Genomic DNA, 19,332 nt, shown 5'->3' with positions numbered 1-19,332 from the left:
TCATTTTAGTAAAATATGATTTAAATTAGAAAATTTTGAATAACTATTCAGTTACAATTAAGGAATGATTGACTCACCCAACAATTCCTCTCAATAAGTATATATTTTAATATTCGTCTGAATATTCATACAGGTGTAAAAGTAGGTAAATATCAGTCTTTCTGATTTTATTATTTTTATTCAAGACTGTGTATTGCAAAGAGATTGAAAACTGTCCGCCCTCTTTGGTATGTACAGAACGTGTTTTGAATGCAAAACATTTTCATTACAACTGAGTGCATGTAGAAAATAACCAGTGAATATTTAATATTCTACATGAACTCGGCATTAAAAACCGATGCAGGCTTGCGATCTTTAGTAGGTACTCACCATAAATGGGAATTCATGATCATCAGACAGAGTTCCATTGACGATTCTACTCTGAGGATATGCTGAAATCAAAATAAAACCTTTTTAACATGTATATGTTTTACCGCTCGCCGTGACACAGGCATTAAAATAAAATGCTGTGCACAAAATTCAATGCAATTAATGCAGAATTTTACCAGCCAAGTGGCTGACGGTTCTCGTCCGATCACCGAAGTTAAGCGACATTGCGTACTTGGGTGGGTGGCCGCTTTTGTAATATGCAAAATAACATTTTGACATTTTATTATTAATATGTTAATGATATAATTCATCAAGATCAGCTTAGACTAAATAATAATTGACGATAAAAAATATTATTAAGTATATCTATAAAATATCTAAAATAGTGTATTGTTTATTTATGGAATAATTTTAGATATGTTTTTCACATGAAAAAATAACGCGCTCGGGTGGGTTCGAACCACCGACCTTTCAAGTGAAGGTAAGTAAGCGACGCTCTGGTATACGATGAACGTCATACTCTCGGCTCAAGAATCAGCGACATACCGAGAAAACGTCTGATAATGGTAAGGCATAGAAAGAAGTAGAACGAGAATAACTAAAAATCACAGTACTTATATAAAACTCGCTATATAAAAGTTTAGGCCGTATAGTTAAATATAATATATATATGTATATATAATATATATACGTATATATAATATTATTATACAGTTGCAGATAATTTAATATTTTATTCCAATCTTACATGTATTGTATACGTAACCTAAATGCATATAGCTACTTGGTATTAAATGTACTATAATAATATGTTACTTATTGTATCTGATCAATCCTATCATCGAGTTTTATTATATAGTGTTTTATAATAGAAGAAAAAGTGGCATTCTTATAACATTTAATAATGTTTGATTTGCCCAAATCCCAACCAAGAAAAGATAGGTACTTGTATGACTTGTACCGATATGTTAAATCAGTGCCTCTCAACCTTTTCTCACCCACGACACACCACAGGTCTTCCCAGAATTCCGTGACACACCACATGTAAAACAATTTATACACCAAAACATATGGACCCCAGGCCAGGATATTTGCCCCCCCCCCCCTACCTATTGCTAAGGTTAAAGACAGTGTGATACTCTAAAATAGAATTTTTAAAATGGTGTTTGAGGTAAAATTAATGGTATTGAATGTATGTTAGAGAATGCTTGTATTCATTAATACATCCACTTGAATTATGGTTTATTTGTCGAATATTGACACAATCATAATAAATAATTATTGTATCCTACAATCGCATGTTTTAAATTATTAATACCAGCGTAGTAAAATAGGGCTGCAGTTGACTTTTTTAGTATGTGAGCAAATTTGTAATTTGTGTTTATCTTACTTATCTGATTGACCTGCCACGCTGTCCCGTCCCCTAAGCCTGGTCCCCCAGGCTAGAGCCCTGTCAGTCGCCCACCCTGTGGGGGCCATGCACCAAAATTGCATTAATTTATATTTTTTTAGTTGATATATAATTAAATATACACGAGAAGAACTAAATGTACATTTCCATGTATTTGTGTTATCAATATAATAACAAAATAATGTGATACCTGAGCATCTTACAATGAAGGTAAAAGTTTTATATATTTTTTGACTTGATATTTGAAAGAGCAACGCGAAGTTCTTGGTTAAGACACTTCAAGAAAGACTGCTTATTATTTTTAATTATAACTTGAGTTGAAAAACTCATATTGTTGAAAAGCACACATATATATATATCGTAGATATGGGAGCTGAACTGCAATAGCGGCGTCAGAAATCCAAGAATATTCTTTATTAACTGAAATCCAGAAAATAGCCAATACAACATCGGCAAAGTTTAGTTTTAAAGTCCCATCGTTTCTCAATTCAACTAATTCCTCTCAAATTTATAAAGAAAGCGCTTCTAAAGAACTTTCGGCATAGGTTGTGAAAGGATTTCGAATCCAGTCGTATTGATTGAATGAATGTAATGATGAAATTTCTTTTGCAGCAAAGTTAATTGTGTTTGAGACGGATCCAAAATTAATTGCTTGTTTTCAATGGTGGTCTGGCAGGTCCTTTGGTACATTTGTAGAGATCCTTGTTTCAACTCCTTCTAATTTATCAGAGCACGTCAATCTATTATTTTCATTCTGACTTTGCATTGTTTTATTAAGTTCATGCAGATGCTAAAATATATTACCAGCCATGTACATAAATTTGGCTATTAAGTAATTATCGTATAATATACAAAATTATTTGTTTTTTTTTTTTTGCAAGCAATGCACCGCGGCACACCTAACAATGTCTCACGGTGCACCGGTGTGCTATAGAACTACAAGTCTCATGACAGTGTTAAACAGTGTAAGATTCTCTCAGTTCAGACGGCATCCTAGTTATTTTCGTGGAGCGTACGTGGCATAGGTGCTGGTGCATTATGGCTCATCCATCAACATTGACCTCGGCACTTTAACGTGAGACCTGGCGGCGGCGCTCGTGTTGTATCTTGTCTATGGTTTTCGATTTATAAGTATTGAAAGTACTGAAAAACGAGAGGAGGGGATGTAGTTCACCAAACCGCCGCCTATCACTGTAAAGATTTCGCACTGTAGTTAAAAAATTCCGACTACAGCAAGTTGTAAAATTATTTGACCCCAAGCAAAATACAGGTTCCTAAGAATTTAAATGCGGTTTGCTATTCGTTTCTTTTAACCCATTGAATACAGACGAAAAGAGAGAAAATAGTGGACCAACAGTCGGATAATTTTTATTAGTAAATTTGAAAAAAGTTTACTAAAACTGTTACAACTTTTTTATTGTGTTCTATTTCAATATCTTTTTAAAACTTATACAAGTATTAACACATTTCATTTCATGATCCTTTTCATGTAGAGTTTTAAGAAAACAAACTAAAAATATTATTTTTATTATGGACAAGAGGCGCCAAATTGACTCCAATTGTATCAATGGGTTAATTACAAATTATCATGTCAATATTCATCTAAGTAAAAATTATGTTTGGAATTCTTAGTCCGATCCCAATAATTTGGACTATAAATTTAACAGGAGTCTTATAGGATAATACGAGTATATCTGTTTTGACATTTAGTTAAGTAGGTAAACTTCACAAATATTAAAATCGCTCAATTGACATTCCGATTTTCAGACACATGCAAAGGCTGCCATTTTTTTATGTTCAGTGAGATTACTTAACTGCAGTAATAAACAGTTTTATAGAAATTTTAATGGATTTTTCAATTACATCGTAATGCCAAAGTGTAATATTATTAGATGCTTATCTAATCATTGTAACGAATTGTCTTTTCACACATTCTGCAAATTGCCAAATAAATGTCATAGGAGTGGTGTGAAGTTCTCCACAAATTAACCTGCAATGCAAAGTCACTTGTAGCTTAACTTAATCAGCCGTCCAGTGGTGGTTAAATTTCATTCATTTAGGCTCCATCTCTATAGAAAGTTTTTTCAACATCTTTGGTTTATGTAATTGAATTTATCGTTAGTATAAATTTGCCTTGAATCTATCTGTATGGCGTGAGAGAAAAGATAATATGTAAATGTGTAGTTGTGTGTATAAATAGAGTGAGAAAGGGAGAAAACATTATAAGGGGTAAGGTGAAAGAAAACATACATGTGAACGCATTTGTTTATATATATATTTATTATGACATAATATTGGTTATGTTTACAAAACGTGCTGTTTACTAGGTTGTATTGAATGACTATGCGCATGTACGCTTGAGACAGAAATGAAAAATGAAATCATAATAAAAGTTGCAACATTCAGTCTTCACTCAACTGGCCCAGGCCACAGCCCTCAATATCACAGCTGAAAATTACAAACCTCCAGCATTTAGAACACCCAAACATCGCCGCGCAAAATAAATTAAAATTAAAAAATACAAATTAAAAAAACATACGAAAAATTGATATTAAAATAAAACATACATAAGTATAAACTGTTTAAAACACACATACATATAAATACAAATTTAAATTTCAATATTATTAGCGATTAGGTTAGGTTAGGTACTCAACAATACAAAATAATATTATTTTGCGCGCTACTGTCGGCGCGTTAACGTCCCGCGTGCTGAAGTTGGGGTTGTATTGCGTGCTTATTCCGGAGCGCTAATGCCAGCGTGCTAACATCGGCCCGCTAAAGTCCGCGCGAAAGAGCAGAAGGGTGCCAGTGACTACACCAGTCAAGTCATACCAAGCTTCCCTAAGTCTCGAGTACTAATGATTAGCACTGAGTCTGTGCAAACAAACCCTTAGGGTACGGAATTAGTCAGAGGAGTTTTAATGATATCTTCAAGAATACACAAAGTAAAAAGAAAATAATAATATCGACCCTTAATCGGCAGAACAACGTAAGCGACACTTTTTGGTAAATTGCGTTTTAAACTGAGAACCGTTCAATATCACCTAGCGCGTAAGTGACAAAAATATTAGAGCCCGATCTCATTCGCATGACATTTTTTTAGGGTCTGTGCCTTTTAGCGTTTTAACTTGTACCGCATTATAAAGTAGAGCAAAACAACGTAACCGACGTTATTTGATAGTGTAAGCTACGGTACGGTTTATTCGGTGGTCCGTCTGGTAGTGAGTTGTGCGAAAACCGATTTGGGAGCAAAGCTCGCGCCGTCCAGTAAAACTGGCTGAGATAAAATAAACCTGCTAATAGAGTTTATTAAACAATAATTACCCGCCGTTTCATCTCACTACTGTCGGAATAATCTACGAATAATAGTATCTTCCTGTAGATTTTTGAAATGTTGAAAATATATATAAAATTTATACTGAAAATTTGGATTCTTTGAATGAATCCACTAATGTCGTGATTCAGAATGTTTTCAGAAACGTATTTAATAGACAGTAAGTTCAACTTGGGTTTTCATCTACCAAAAAAGATAATAGTGTTCTTTTTGCGAGAAAATAACAAATATTTCTGGTGACAAGAGACTTCGGCTAATTGAAATGGATACTTAGAAATGTCCCCTTACCATAAAGGATAAATGCAAGGAGATGTTCTTTAATGATCTGGCCAAAAGCAAAAATCACAATGATGTTTTGTGCGCAAGTTTTGACTTCGAGAAGGTGCAAAAAACTCCGTAGTCGAAAATACGCATACTATAATGAAAGTATCTATGAAAGTGGAAAAAATAATGGATACTGCTTTTTATGGGGTGAAACTGATGGTAAACGTGGCAGTAATGAGATCTCCGAAATAATGCACAAATCTTTGGATAGGACTGACAAAGCGGGAAAAAATCAAGGATTTATTATACTGTGATTGGTCCGAATAAGAACCGGGCAACACTGGCTATGCTATCTTATATTATGAAAAATTCAACTTTCATTGAATTGATAGAAATACATTTTCTATTACCAGTGGGTCTATTCTGTATTTATCGACCGCTAAAGTGATAAAGTGATAAATATTATCAAACTTAGAGTAGGTTTGTATCATAGAATTAGCACTTATTGTAACAATTACAATACGTTGGTTGTAATTGTTGCAATAAGCGCTACATTTAAACAGCACCTCTCTTACTTACGTAATACGTTGGTTGTAATTGTTGCAATAAGTACTAATACTTTTATACAAACCTACCCTAAGTTTGATAATATCTATCACTTTAGCGGTCGATAAAGTATAGAATAGACCCACTGGTCGTACTACGATGCTGGTCGATTCCATTCATGCGAGAATTGAGTCATTTATAATCAGAGTAGTTTGGGCACTATCAGAATGACCCACCATCATTTCCAACGCTAGGTCATCATTTCATATGCAGAATTCCGTGACTGGAAATCTCTCGCTGCTTCTTGCATTGCTTCAAAGTTCAAAATTAAATTTGGTGAATTACAAAAGGCATACTTAATTTAAAAAAACTTACCAAATATTGTACCTACTCTGGTGACAGTAGGACTAAACCGTTAGACCTAGAAAATGTCATCAGATCCCGATCAAATGCTGTGATGCTTTAAACGCCAGCCACCCTTGCTGTATAGTGCTAAATCACCAATATCGGAGATCGAGTATAACGATCTTAAAAGTATCCGTGATAAATGTAATATCCCTCAGAGATGACGGATGAGTTTATGAAACTGCCACATAGATTATCAGTGGAAGATACTTTACCGGAATCCGATCAGGAAGATGCGAATGAGGATAATACAGCGATTACTGCTTAAAAAATAAGGGACAATAATTTTTTTGTAAGATTACAATTTTATTTTATCATAATTAGTAGGTCCCAATCATTTATTTTTATTTTACCTATATGGTTAAGTATCTACAAGCAAAAATATTAATTTAAAAAGTATTTTTAATTTATTTAACAACGTCCCCTTTCGTAAAATAAATGGGTACTTATGTTATTTATTTTAATACTTAATTATTAATGCCCTGGCATGATAATTAGCATGAAATTTATAAATAAAAACAACTACGCCAAATAGCGTAAGCGACATGCCTGGAAAAAATATCGCGTCAGACATAAGCAAAACAGCGTTACCGCCACTATCTCGAAAACTAAAAGCATTAATGCAATTATTTTATAATTTCCGTATTGGCAGTAACCAATTATTAGTAACCACATTAACAGAATTCATTTTTAGAACTAATTACGGAAATAATTAAGAAAAAACCTTCTCCTCTAAAATTTATGAATTGTCGCTTAAGTTGTTCTGCCGATTAAGGGTCGATATATAAATGAGAAGACATTTTGTAACAATAACATGGCATTTTATTTATTTGAAGGTGGTACAATAATTCTTCAATTAGCAATATACATACATAATATTATTTTATGATATGACAATGAATGAATGAATATTGTAATAGGTTACACAACTCACAACCTTTTCACTGCCCTGTCAATTTTATTAGGTGAGTGTAGGTCAGCTATGCTTTGAATAAAATAAATTGATATTTTCACACTAAAATGATAAAATATTGATCTGAGAATTACATGTAGAGAGAGGAAGAGAGAAAATAGACATAACATTGAAAAGAAAATGTGAGTTACCTCGCTATACAAACTTTGCAATTTAACTCGCTCATGGCAACTGCAGGTTAATAATAAAATTATACTGGACAAACAAGACAGAATATATAACACAATATAACATAATAATATATAGATATGTCAGGCAGTGTAGTAATGACAATCATGGAGCCATATATGACGTACATTATGTTGGCAAAAATAGAAATGTACATGTTTGAACAACATATTATTATAATGTATGTAAAAAAATTTATACATAGACAAAATATAAAGGATGACCATCAATTCACGTAAGATTTGAATTTTGCACAATTTTGCACCAAGTGTTGACAACGAAAAAAAGACAGCGTGACAGCTGACAGTTCAGGGTTATTAAAAATGGAGCGCTACACAAAAGAACAACGCGTTTTCATTGTTGAGCAATATTTTAAAAATAATGAAGGTTTGGCAGCTAGTCGCAATTTTCGTTCAAAATATGGTCGGAATAGTGATTTAACCAGTGGCGGCTCGTCCGTATGCACTGCGGAACTGCAGCACCCCCAAGCAAATTGAGAAAAATGTAATATTATTATACACATAAATTTATGTATATAAGAAAATATCAATATTAGTTAAGCTTGCCCGCGCACCGATACATCCAATAATAATTATCATAACCGTGATGAAAGTGATGCATCGCTTGACTTCATGCGGTACCATTTTCGTTAGAATATGCTCGAATACTCGATCTATTAATGTAATACGGGACATTTTCAGTGGAAATTCGTTCTATGAAAAAAATATCAGCATCCATATTCCAATTTAAAATAAAATTGGAACCGCTAAGCCACCGGACATGCCGGGGACAGTGTCACCGCTGTCAAGGCGATGGACACTCGGCTAGCTGTCGCCACGCCAGTCCAAGTTGCGTACGATGTGCAGGACCAGACTGCACAAAAGAAAATGGGACAGATCCGGCCAATTATAGAGGATGCCTGAAGCATCCCGAACACACGAGGATGGCATTCACAGATGCTGACAGAACGCTGCCCACACTGGCAACAGAACCAGATCAGCCTCCGACCCCAATACCACAAAACCAGAACACAAACCGCAATCCAGTCCTGAAGAAATCAAAGACATTATGCACAACTTAAAGACACCATTTCCCAAAGAAAACTACTAGCCGCCCATGTGGGTATTGTAGTTCAAAAACTCATAAAAAAAGAAGCATGTATCAATGCGAATTATGCCAAGTAGCGTTATATTGTATGGAATGTTTTGGCCCATTTATGTACAAGTATGTAAGTGATGGAAAGAAATCTGGAATGACTTGGAACAGTCTAGAACAGATATGTGCAGTCAAGCTACCTCATTGGCTGACCTCAAAATTGTTATTAATATAACAGTGTGGCCTAAAACAAAGTGCTTGAATATACACGTTATGGCTTGATTCACTCATTTCCATCACATATCATATTTTGCATTTACCAACCATATCATTATCGCAAACATCCTTCCTAGAATACGTAATAATTGTTATTCGCAGAATGCAAAAATATTTCAAAATTAAATTTTATATTCGTAATAATAATTATCATTCTATCAACGCATGTAGGTACACACCAAATCGCATTACAAATTCATGTTTTTGAAACCGAGCGCAGCAAATTACTCAATTAGACTCAACCTACATCACTTCGCCAGCGCAGGCAATCAGTCGAATTAAAGGTAACAATAATCTTGCATTTAACTAATGACCACATTTTATAACAACAAACCAAATTCTTTCAACTGTCATAACAATCGACATTATTGTTTACAATCAAACGTCAAAACAATCTTTCACTATTCAAACTAGGTATTGACCTCAGCAAATATAGTAGCATATCAAGCATCATCATCAACATGTAGAACAAAGCAAACAAAGACCGTGCAATCCACCTTCAGTACATGCACAATATGTACTCACAATTTAGACTGCACAGCTCCGCGTTTAGATGATTCTAGGTAAGTCCAAACTCACTAACTCACAAATTTACAAAATGTCATCTCACCCACAACTTTTTAAAAAAGCAGGGAGACTCCTGTAGAGGTTTACCCAACTCCACAACCGACGTATTATTGTCTGTGGTCATTCGTGTAGCACAGACAATAATACTAAGCAGAAATAAGAGCCAATAAGTTAGTCGCATTTTAGGCATTAAACAGTACAGTCAGATATTCACTCGTGACTCCGTGAAAATCCAAACTCAATCAAAATTCATAATGTAAAATCCTACGTAATCAACTTTCAATATCAATGTATCTTTATTCGTAATGCCGTGTACAATCCAAAATGTTTTTACCAGAATATACAACAAACAATGTCAATGCTGCGTCTTATTTCAATTGTGCCCTGAACATATCATCACACGCGCGACGCAACCTTCTACATACAAATAATAGATGTTGGATCTACACATACGAAACAACTGAAGATCTGACATCTATAATGTATATTATATTAGCTATTGAAGAAATACCAAGCATATAAGATACAATTTCGTTAGTCGAACGTGCATTTATAATAGTAATCGCAGTGGCACTACCGGTGATCTAGTAATGTAATACAGGACATTTTCAGTGGAAATTCGGTATATCAAAATAATATCAGTATCCATATTCCAATTTAAAATAGAAGTGAAACAGCTAAGCCGCCGGACATGCCGGGGACAGTGCCACCGCCGTCTAGGGGATGGACACTCGGCTAGCTGCTGCCACATTAGTCCAAGTTGCGTCCGATGCGCAGGACCGGACAGCACAAAAAAAAACAGGACAGATCCGGCCAACTATAGAGGATGCCTGAAGCACCCCAAACACACGAGGATGGCATTTACAGCCGCTGACAGAACGCTGCCCACACTGGCAACAGAACCACATCAGCCTCCGACCCCAATACTAGAACACAAACCGCAATCTAGCCCTGAAGAAATCAATGATATTATCACACATAGCCGCCCATGTGGGTATTATAGTTCAAAAACTAATCAAAAAAGAAGCACGTATCAATGCGAATTATGCTATAAAGCTACAACCTCGAGCAGTGGTCAGATATGGACATCTCACAGTCATACACCAGGTAACCGGCATTTGGTCCTCACAAAATATAGCGCGAATCATCACGCGACTGAGTTGTTTCAACGCAGGGCTCGTCATGCCTTATCTCAAAGTTTCAATGGCAAATTCACTACATAATATAATATACATATTCTTTCTGATCAACCTGAAAACTATTCATTTAAAATTTGTACCGTCGGCTTGAAGTCGACATTAATAAATAAGTATGTATAACCGTATGAATTAAAATAACATATGTTTGATATTTTTAACTACCTATTCAATTTATTATTTTTGCAAATTTGTGTTTTTCATTTTTTTTGTGAAAATGAAAAATTATAACGCTATTAATTTCGCGATAACGTTTCAGTTGGTTGCTTTCTGCACAACGCCAGTCAGTTCTTATAATTTATATCTTTTCCTATACTCTTTCTACGTAATATTGCAAAATATAGAACACATATTATTTCTTGTCCGGACATATTCGGAAACTTTGACAGACCCGCAACATGGATTCTAGGCACACAATATCTTTGAGGGACAATCCGCAGAGCCATTTTATAAAATTGAAATTCACGAACTGGACATCAAAAGAGATGATCGCGCTTGCTTCTGCAAAAGAAGTCCGCCTGAGATTAAACAGAACTTTATTTTATCACAGAAATTTTGTATGCAATGTATGTTATATATTTTTTTCATCTGGAAACATTTTTAAGTAACATAAAAGTATGCACGATGTTTCATTGACTTTGGCTGAAGTGGCTGTCCTATTCACCCGCGTCACGATCCTCAGTCATGAGATCATGAAGAAGAAGAAGAAATATTTCGTTTACCTAAATAATTTGTATTTTTCGTTTCCGGGGTAGGGTCCGGACCCAAAAACAAACCCCTCTGTGCGCGACTGAATAGCGTTACGTATTCATCAGCCTGAATGATGGCAGAAAGACCTCCATTGAAGACATACAGGACGCAAATCTCGCAAATCAAAACATAATCAACAGCATAAATTTGTGATATATATATGATTGTCATTTCGATAATAAGTATAGTTAAATAAGTGTTCAAACTTTCATGTTTTACAGCGATAGCGCGTAAGCCACCCTTCGCACAAAGTAAACATGATAGCACCAAAGCTGTCTCGTCTCTTGGAACATCAGTGAATGAATGACACGAATGGTTGTCTTGCAACTTACAAAGTTATGTACCCCTCCAAGGTACACGGCATTCATTATGTTTCACTGAGAGACACCCGCAATATGGCGTTCTGCATCGTATCGATGAAGGATCTACCTTACCGGGATTTAGTTATTATTACATAGGGTAACATGTGCCGTCCCCCTAGTATTTAACAATATAATTTAAATTTAGTATAATTTAGCATTTAACAATGTAGTTAAAATGCAACTGCGAACGTACCATCATCACCTGGTCATGGTACTTACAAAAGTAATGTAGCAGTCTGTGCCACACAAACTATGGTTAAAATACATATTTATGTCTTAACAAGTATACTTGAATCACAATATGATCATACTTGCTAGTAATTTATAACCAAAATGTAAACTCTTTCAATATGGAAAGAGCACAAACATGTCTGTTCAAGGACATTCATACCTGATGGGAATACCATAGAAAAACTGTACTCACTATGTGAAAATTATTGTGCGGTATGCACGATGAAAATGTATAAGATTTTATTTTTATAAAAAAAAATATGAATTCTCATATTATTGTTAAGAATTACTATAGTTGCGTTTCTACGTAACAAAATAAGCCTAACTAATGTAAGAAATGTTGTTTGTTTTGCATACATAAGTTTGTTATCAATTTCAGAATTGCTGTATTCTACAAAATGTTACATCTGGACGATGATTTTGTGTGCTAGCAGTAACGTAGAGATCCACAGGGGATAGACAGCAAATAATGAGTGGCATTGCGGCCATGAAATACGCTTGAACTCCTGCTGGTCTGAGACGTGCTGCGTCACAGCCTGTGCTGTGAATACCAGATGAAAGTTAAGTTGACCTCTTTGTAATGTTTCCCAAATATTGTAAACGTAGAGCTTGCATGTAAGTCATGCATATGGAATTTACGACACAACTCCGTAGAAAGAGTGTGTCTCTTCCAACAATGTAACCTTGATGTTGCGAACACGCAACTAGATCTGTACCAGAGATGTACACCCGATCTCACGATACAGATGAAATCGATATGAAGGACACTAAGATGTTGTAAACTTGTAAATATAGCTTAATTAAAGCATTTAGTATAAGAGCTTGGCAGCTGTGAGAAAAACAACTGCGAGGTCTAATCTCACTTGCTCTGTTTGTTTGGTCAATTCTCTAATTACACACCGGACTCTGTGTTGTGAGTCGTGTAATTGGGAGAGGGTCAATCCAGCTGGGAAAAGCAGTGTGTCCTGGCGCTGTGATCTGACTGTTGGTAGGAAGGTACTGGAAAAGTCCATTCTATCAAGTTTTAAGGGTGCGCTACCAAACAAACTCAAGTGGGGACCTCAAGAACCAACTCTTACTAGCTTAGTAATTCATATTGTCTAATACATATGAACGCTTGTGGTTACTTATTCCGCATAACGTCGTTGAAACTAGAAAATTGTGTAACTCCGTTTTAATCGAAAATTGACTTTGAATGCCATCTAGTGGCCGTTGATAATATCTATCCTTCTTGCAAATTTTGTAATTCCAGAAAAATTGTATCATTGTTAAATCATGGATGATTTCACTCCAAAACCATACATTTGTATAGGAAACCATAATGTTTTTTGTCTCTCCTGTAAAGTAGTGTTTTTGGAGTTACACAATTTTCTAGTTTCAACGACGATAAGCTGGAAGCATTTAGAATTAATAATTTTCGGAAACAACGACTCGGCATAAAGACCGGTCATCAAGATGTGTGACTCAACACGTCACAAAATTTAACATTAGAGGCAGATGCAAATTTGGAGATGAGCTGTGATGTGGTGGATCTGGCTAATCGCTGAGTAAATTCCCTACAGCTTCATGTTGCCCTGAGACATCTGTGACCTTGACGCACTAGTGTAAGATCACGATAGTTTTAAGCAGCGACAGGGGGGCATATGCCTCAAAGGGACATGAGCAACTCTCAGATTGTCTGATGTGGTCTGGTGGGAACCAGAGTGGAGTAGAATATAAACTAGATTATAAGCACACAACACACACAAGGATAGAGTACTGATGAAGATAGAGCTCTGTTTTTTTATCAACACCACGTCTAGACAACGCTGATCGAAGTTTATAGGTTATAGATTCATGATACATGTAAACTTCTGCGCGCCCAATCAGAAGTTTATTATTTTAATGGTAATTCAATAAGCCAACGTGGCAGTGAATGGTATTTTCTTGTATAATAAATTCCTTGTCAGAGAGAGGTCCGGGCCCGCTTCGCGCGGTTCCCCTTCAAACTGCATCACTTGTGCATATGTCTTTCAGAGTACCACACTTATCGTCACCGCTTAATCGCCACGATAAGCATCCGATGGTCTAGTAAACCATCTATTTTCAGATTCAGATAGTAAACAAGATGAGCTTGGAGAAGCTCACGTCACGACATCGTACGTTGGTCACTCCAGAAGCGATTTAGACGTCAACATGAGGGAACCCGAAATGGCATACCTCAGACGCGGAAGAAGGAGCGCTGAGAATTAGGTTCTCGAGCGCTGAGAAGAAGTTGCATTAACAATCGGCTTGCTTTGAGCTGTGGGAGGAAGCAGCGGCAATCTCAAAAGTACCAGTTCAAGAAGGATAGACTCCTTTTAGAATGGGAAGCTGAAGCTACATCTAGGTCTGGCATCGGTCAGGATACCATAGAAGTGGAGGTGGTCTGAAGAGCCAGAATTATAAGTCCGATAAAGGTAAAGTCAGTAATCCTCTTTTAGCTGCAATATACGTAAGTATCAGATAGCCATTTAGTTAATGGTTTATTACTAGAACATTATTAAATAGAACTTTCAGTTCTATTTAAATAAACGTTACAGAAACCAAATGGAAAATTCAAAAGAAAATCCATTGTCATCCAGTGCAATGTTGTTTAATAAGTGTTTTTGGAACTAGCATGTCTCTTTTGTCAATTAAATATAATTTAAATGTTTTTTTTTTTCAATCTAAAAAACATCGATTTATATGAAAAATAATTTTTTTTAACAATCGACCATTGCCTGATACCCTTAAAAAAACGACTAAAAACAAGGGTTTTACTATCAAGATACATTTATTGTTTCAAGTAATTTCTTGAAACAAAATTATCGATTTAATGTTGTTTAATAAGTGTTTTTGGAACTAGCATGTCTCTTTTGTCAATTAAATATAATTTAAATGTTTTTTTTTTTCAATCTAAAAAACATCGATTTATACGAAAAATAAATTTTTTCAACAATCGACCATTGCCTGATACTCGAGCACAAATCAAATCGTGAAAGTAACTTAATAAAATTCTTCCGTTACCATATTTATTTTTTTTTAGAATTATTAATAACCATGTCCTTGCTTTTTCGTACAAGGTGGTTGTTAGTAATTTTGAACAATCACCAAACACCCTGGCTTTGAGAAAAACACATAAATGTTTTTGTCATGACCGGGAATCGAACCCAGAACTCCCGGGTGGAAGGCCAGCGCCTTACCTACTGCACCACGAGAGCCGCCTTCCTTACATATTATAGTTCTAGATTTTTTTTGGGCATTGTAAATGGATACAGACGTTATTGATTGGTATATTTTTAAGGTACACCTTCATGAGGATAATAGAATAGGTGGGCGTTCTGACCACTGGCTCTAACATTCAGCTATTCTTCGACAACAGCGATGAAACCTCAAGAAAGTCATCCATAAGTGTGAACAGTTATAATTTTTATGATAATTATCAAACGTATTAGCATTGTATAATTATAGAAAAAAATATTAGGTACTCCGTGGGATAGTCAGAAATAGTGGCAAATTATGGAAATTGTAATGAGGCGAATTTATCTATATATTTCACTATGTATGTATATATATATAAAGAATGGTCGTCAATAACATAGCAATGATGAATGTAACATAAAATTATGTCCCGTTATAAATTGTTTTATAATAAATAAAAAAACATTGTACACCCAAGATTCTTTTTGTTTCAACCCTCCCCTCCTAAAATGCAACATTATACCCCGTTTACACGTGCATATATCGTCGGCTTACGACTAAAATCCACTAAGTGCATTTTTCGCTGATTTATAGTTATTAATACCACCAAGTGCAGAAAAAAATACTCTTATAAATATAAATTAATAATTTCTGTTTGAAATTTGCCACGTACTTTCGTAGAACTTAACCATTTCGTCAATCCAGCGGTTTCAAGACCTTGCGGACGTTTTGTACCTCTCGGGTACCAGTGAATGACTAGATTTGTCCTGGGATCGTCCCTTTTTCGAGCTATGTGTCCAGCCCATTTCCATTTGATGGTTTTCGCGAACTCTATTACATCGCAAACCGCTTTTTGTCCTTTTGCGTTATGCTCGACATGCACCTCTCCATACTACGCTGTGCTACTCTAAGTTTTTAGGTCTATATTTTACTTAGGGTCCATGTTTCACATGAAAAATATACTTTATATTATTTTGGTACCCGTATTTTGTCAATATCCTGAAAAACCGCGATCACGATTAATAATCAACATGCCTGTGGTAAGATATTCTTTAAGCCAATGTATCGCCCCATAGTTATGCCGAAGGTGATATTTTCTATATTATTTGAATTAAATAAAAAAATGTTATTTGTATATAAATTATCAATTTTAACTAAATATCTGTTAAAATGACTGACGAGTTATATATTGAAGATTCATATACATAATAAGAAAACTAATGTACCAACAATAAATAAAATCATATTTTATAAACCCTATTTCAACAACATAAAAACTAAAAAAAAACCCTTGATATAATAATATGGCAAAGGAGTTTTAAATTGTCGATGAAATTTTCAAAAAAACTATACCTATAACCTTTATTTTTAGGGAAATGTTTTTTTTTATTATTTAACTAATTTAGCAATATTCACAGAAAAATAATATTTCATTTACCAACACATAAATTCCCGTAAATAATTAAAATAATGATGTGTATAATGTTTTATAACTTAAAAGCCACACTACATCGAATGCCAGTATTGAGTGAAAGCCTTAGTTATTTTCATAAACATTTTCATAGTTTAAATAGAGCTTATGAAAAATTACATCAAAGCTAATCTATAAAAAAATCCCGGAGTTTTTAGCAATGTTAAATCGCGGGATTCCGGTATTGCAAACCCTTAATTCCAACACATATAAGAGTATCTATAAATAATCAAACGACGGTGTTAGTCTGTCAACAAGAGCGAATGATCGATTTATTTTACGGCATTTTTATAGGCAGCTACAAAAGGCAGCATACAAAAATACTATAGAAAGATTTACGTCAGAAATATTCAAAATATGCGAGTTACGCGTGCTTGACAATGATTGAGTCGTGACTAGGGATTCCAATCCCAGGATCCCGAATTTCGGGCAAAAATATCAACTAGGCATACCCAGATAGCACATCGAGAATTTCTGAGAAGCGCCAGCTGAACCTTTTTCAGCTTTTCCGAGCTGCTAATAAAAAAAATCTTTCAGAATAATTATTATTTGTGGGAGTGTTGCATGCCTTCCTGAAAAGCGCCAGCTGGTCTTCATGCGACATTTTGATAAACCGGTAAGAATGAATGTCACATGATGGATCAATAAATAGTAATGTTAAGCCAGTCGTCGTCGACCGAGAATTTGAAGTGGGATTTCATTTATGACTTCAAAATCAGATGATAAAAGCCAAGAAATGTCTTCAAATCAATTAGAATGTGCGTTTCGTTTACGTGACAAATTTTAATGTATCCAGACGTACATAAATATAGAAAATAATACATTCTTCAACATGTGTTTATATTCACAATAAAATAAACTTTGTATCGCTTAGGGTAGCCAGTAGATGTAAAGTCATACGTAAACTATTTCTTTTATTCAATGAATAATTCACAAAATTCGAGAATGTACTATTCTAATTATTGAATATACATTATTCTGAAAATACTCATGAGAAAATATAGCTTATACTATAATCAGTGTCATATTTCATAATATTATAGTCGGTATTATTATAATAGACATCACCAGTTTTCATGATGATTCAGAGCATCACTGAAATCATGTACCTCTTACAGCCTTCTTCGTGGAAGACAGGGAGATTCAATTGATTGTAAAGAGAAGGTCTAATCTCTCGCAAAGAAAAAACCTAAATTGAACACAAAAATGGAATAGCTATCTAAGCAGTTGGAAATTGACATGTGTAAGTCTGGAAAATTTAGGTAGCTAGGCCTCACAGAACATCTAAAGGAGTGACTTTAGAGATTCAAACAGTTGACCCCAAACAACCCCGACATTGAAACCAAATGGAAAATTCAAAAGAAAATCTTGTCAATATCCATTGACGTCCAGCTTTGAATGTCAGACTGATAGTAAAGTTATCGAGAATGATTATTTTAATGCTTGCCATCACTCATCATCTAAAAATTATTGAAGATGGGGAATAGCCAAATATTTAATGTAGTCATCTACATTAAAAAAAAAAAATTCTACAAGGGCGATTCAAGAGTCCAAGTGTGCCAAGGATTTATAATACTCTAGATCATATTTCTTCTATACATATAGGTATATAATATTGATCTTATGACGTTGTAGATTTCTACCCAGCGATGTGTCACTGAGTGTCCCAATACGGATGGCAGCCGACAACCCACAACTGATGAAAACCAAGATAGCATGATACAGTATTCAGAAATAACGATTGATGTTATGATGTAAAGTTAATAATTAACCATTTAAAACCTCCTGTCACCTCCTCCGGGCCTGAATGCGACCCAACCATCAATCTTAGGCAAAAATATCAACTAGGCATATCCAGATAGCAAATCGAGGCAGAAAAATAGTATAACAAACATATACTAGATTAGCACAAGGATTATCATCGTAATACATCGTATAATCTACATCGTATAATCTCCATCGTACATCGCAGCATAAATGCCAAGAAACATCCAATCCATCTACAAAAAAAATGATTACAGGCCGACTGTAGCGCACAAACGATAAGCAAATCGCATAGACCACAAACGCGCCTATACTCGTGCTACGGTAATGTTTAACTCTTAGCACTCTCTTGGCCAGACAGTCTGGCCCGAACGATTCTAGTAGGGAGCTCACGTGGCCAGGGGGTCTGGCCCAGAGCAGGTATACATTTACTCCCTGATTTATCAAAAGCGCAAGCGAATTCTACAAAATATTATTGTCAACAAATGTAGTTAAACATTATAACATGCAGGATAAACCATCAACTTTACATTAGTATCAACCGTTGGGTTGAATAAATTCATGGAAAAATTGATGTATCTATTCACCTGATTAAATATTTTCATTGTCAAATATTTTTGAGACAGTCTGTCGTAATATCCTATAAGGGGCGGACTTTTAATGCTTTTCCCACTTACAGTGACCATATTTGTTTGTATTATGGGACTAATTTTTTCGCCTTGTAAGTATATTCATATTTTTAGATATTGTTATTGTTATTTATTACAAACAATAATTTCAACAGTGTCTAATCGAACTTTGTCTAAATATTATTAACACGTGCGTCAGTTCTTAGTATTTTTAAAAATATAAAAGGGTACACATTATGTATATTATGCATAATTTTGTATTTTGAATATTCCTCAAAGATAGAAATTACCCAAAGGATTATATTATTTTATTACAT

General features: G+C 34.8%; 1 protein-coding gene across 1 annotated transcript in view; it reads right to left on the bottom strand.

Annotated features, from left to right (window-relative positions):
- Positions 1–375: 375 nt before the first annotated feature.
- LOC147076037 (cell cycle checkpoint protein RAD1-like) overlaps positions 376–19,332 on the bottom strand; it is a 57,684-nt gene continuing 38,727 nt past the window's right edge. Inside the window, exon 5 of the mRNA XM_085941741.1 lies at positions 376–431. The gene's annotated coding sequence lies outside the window, so the exon portion shown is untranslated. The remainder of the gene's footprint in view (positions 432–19,332) is intronic.

Source organism: Rhyacophila brunnea, unplaced genomic scaffold (genome assembly GCF_057557595.1).
Source record: "Rhyacophila brunnea isolate RB1 unplaced genomic scaffold, BYU_Rbru_1.0 scaffold_134, whole genome shotgun sequence".
Taxonomy (NCBI): Eukaryota; Metazoa; Arthropoda; class Insecta; order Trichoptera; family Rhyacophilidae; genus Rhyacophila; species Rhyacophila brunnea.
The sequence above is the reverse complement of the archived record's forward strand: the minus strand, read 5'-3'. Positions and strand labels throughout refer to the sequence as shown.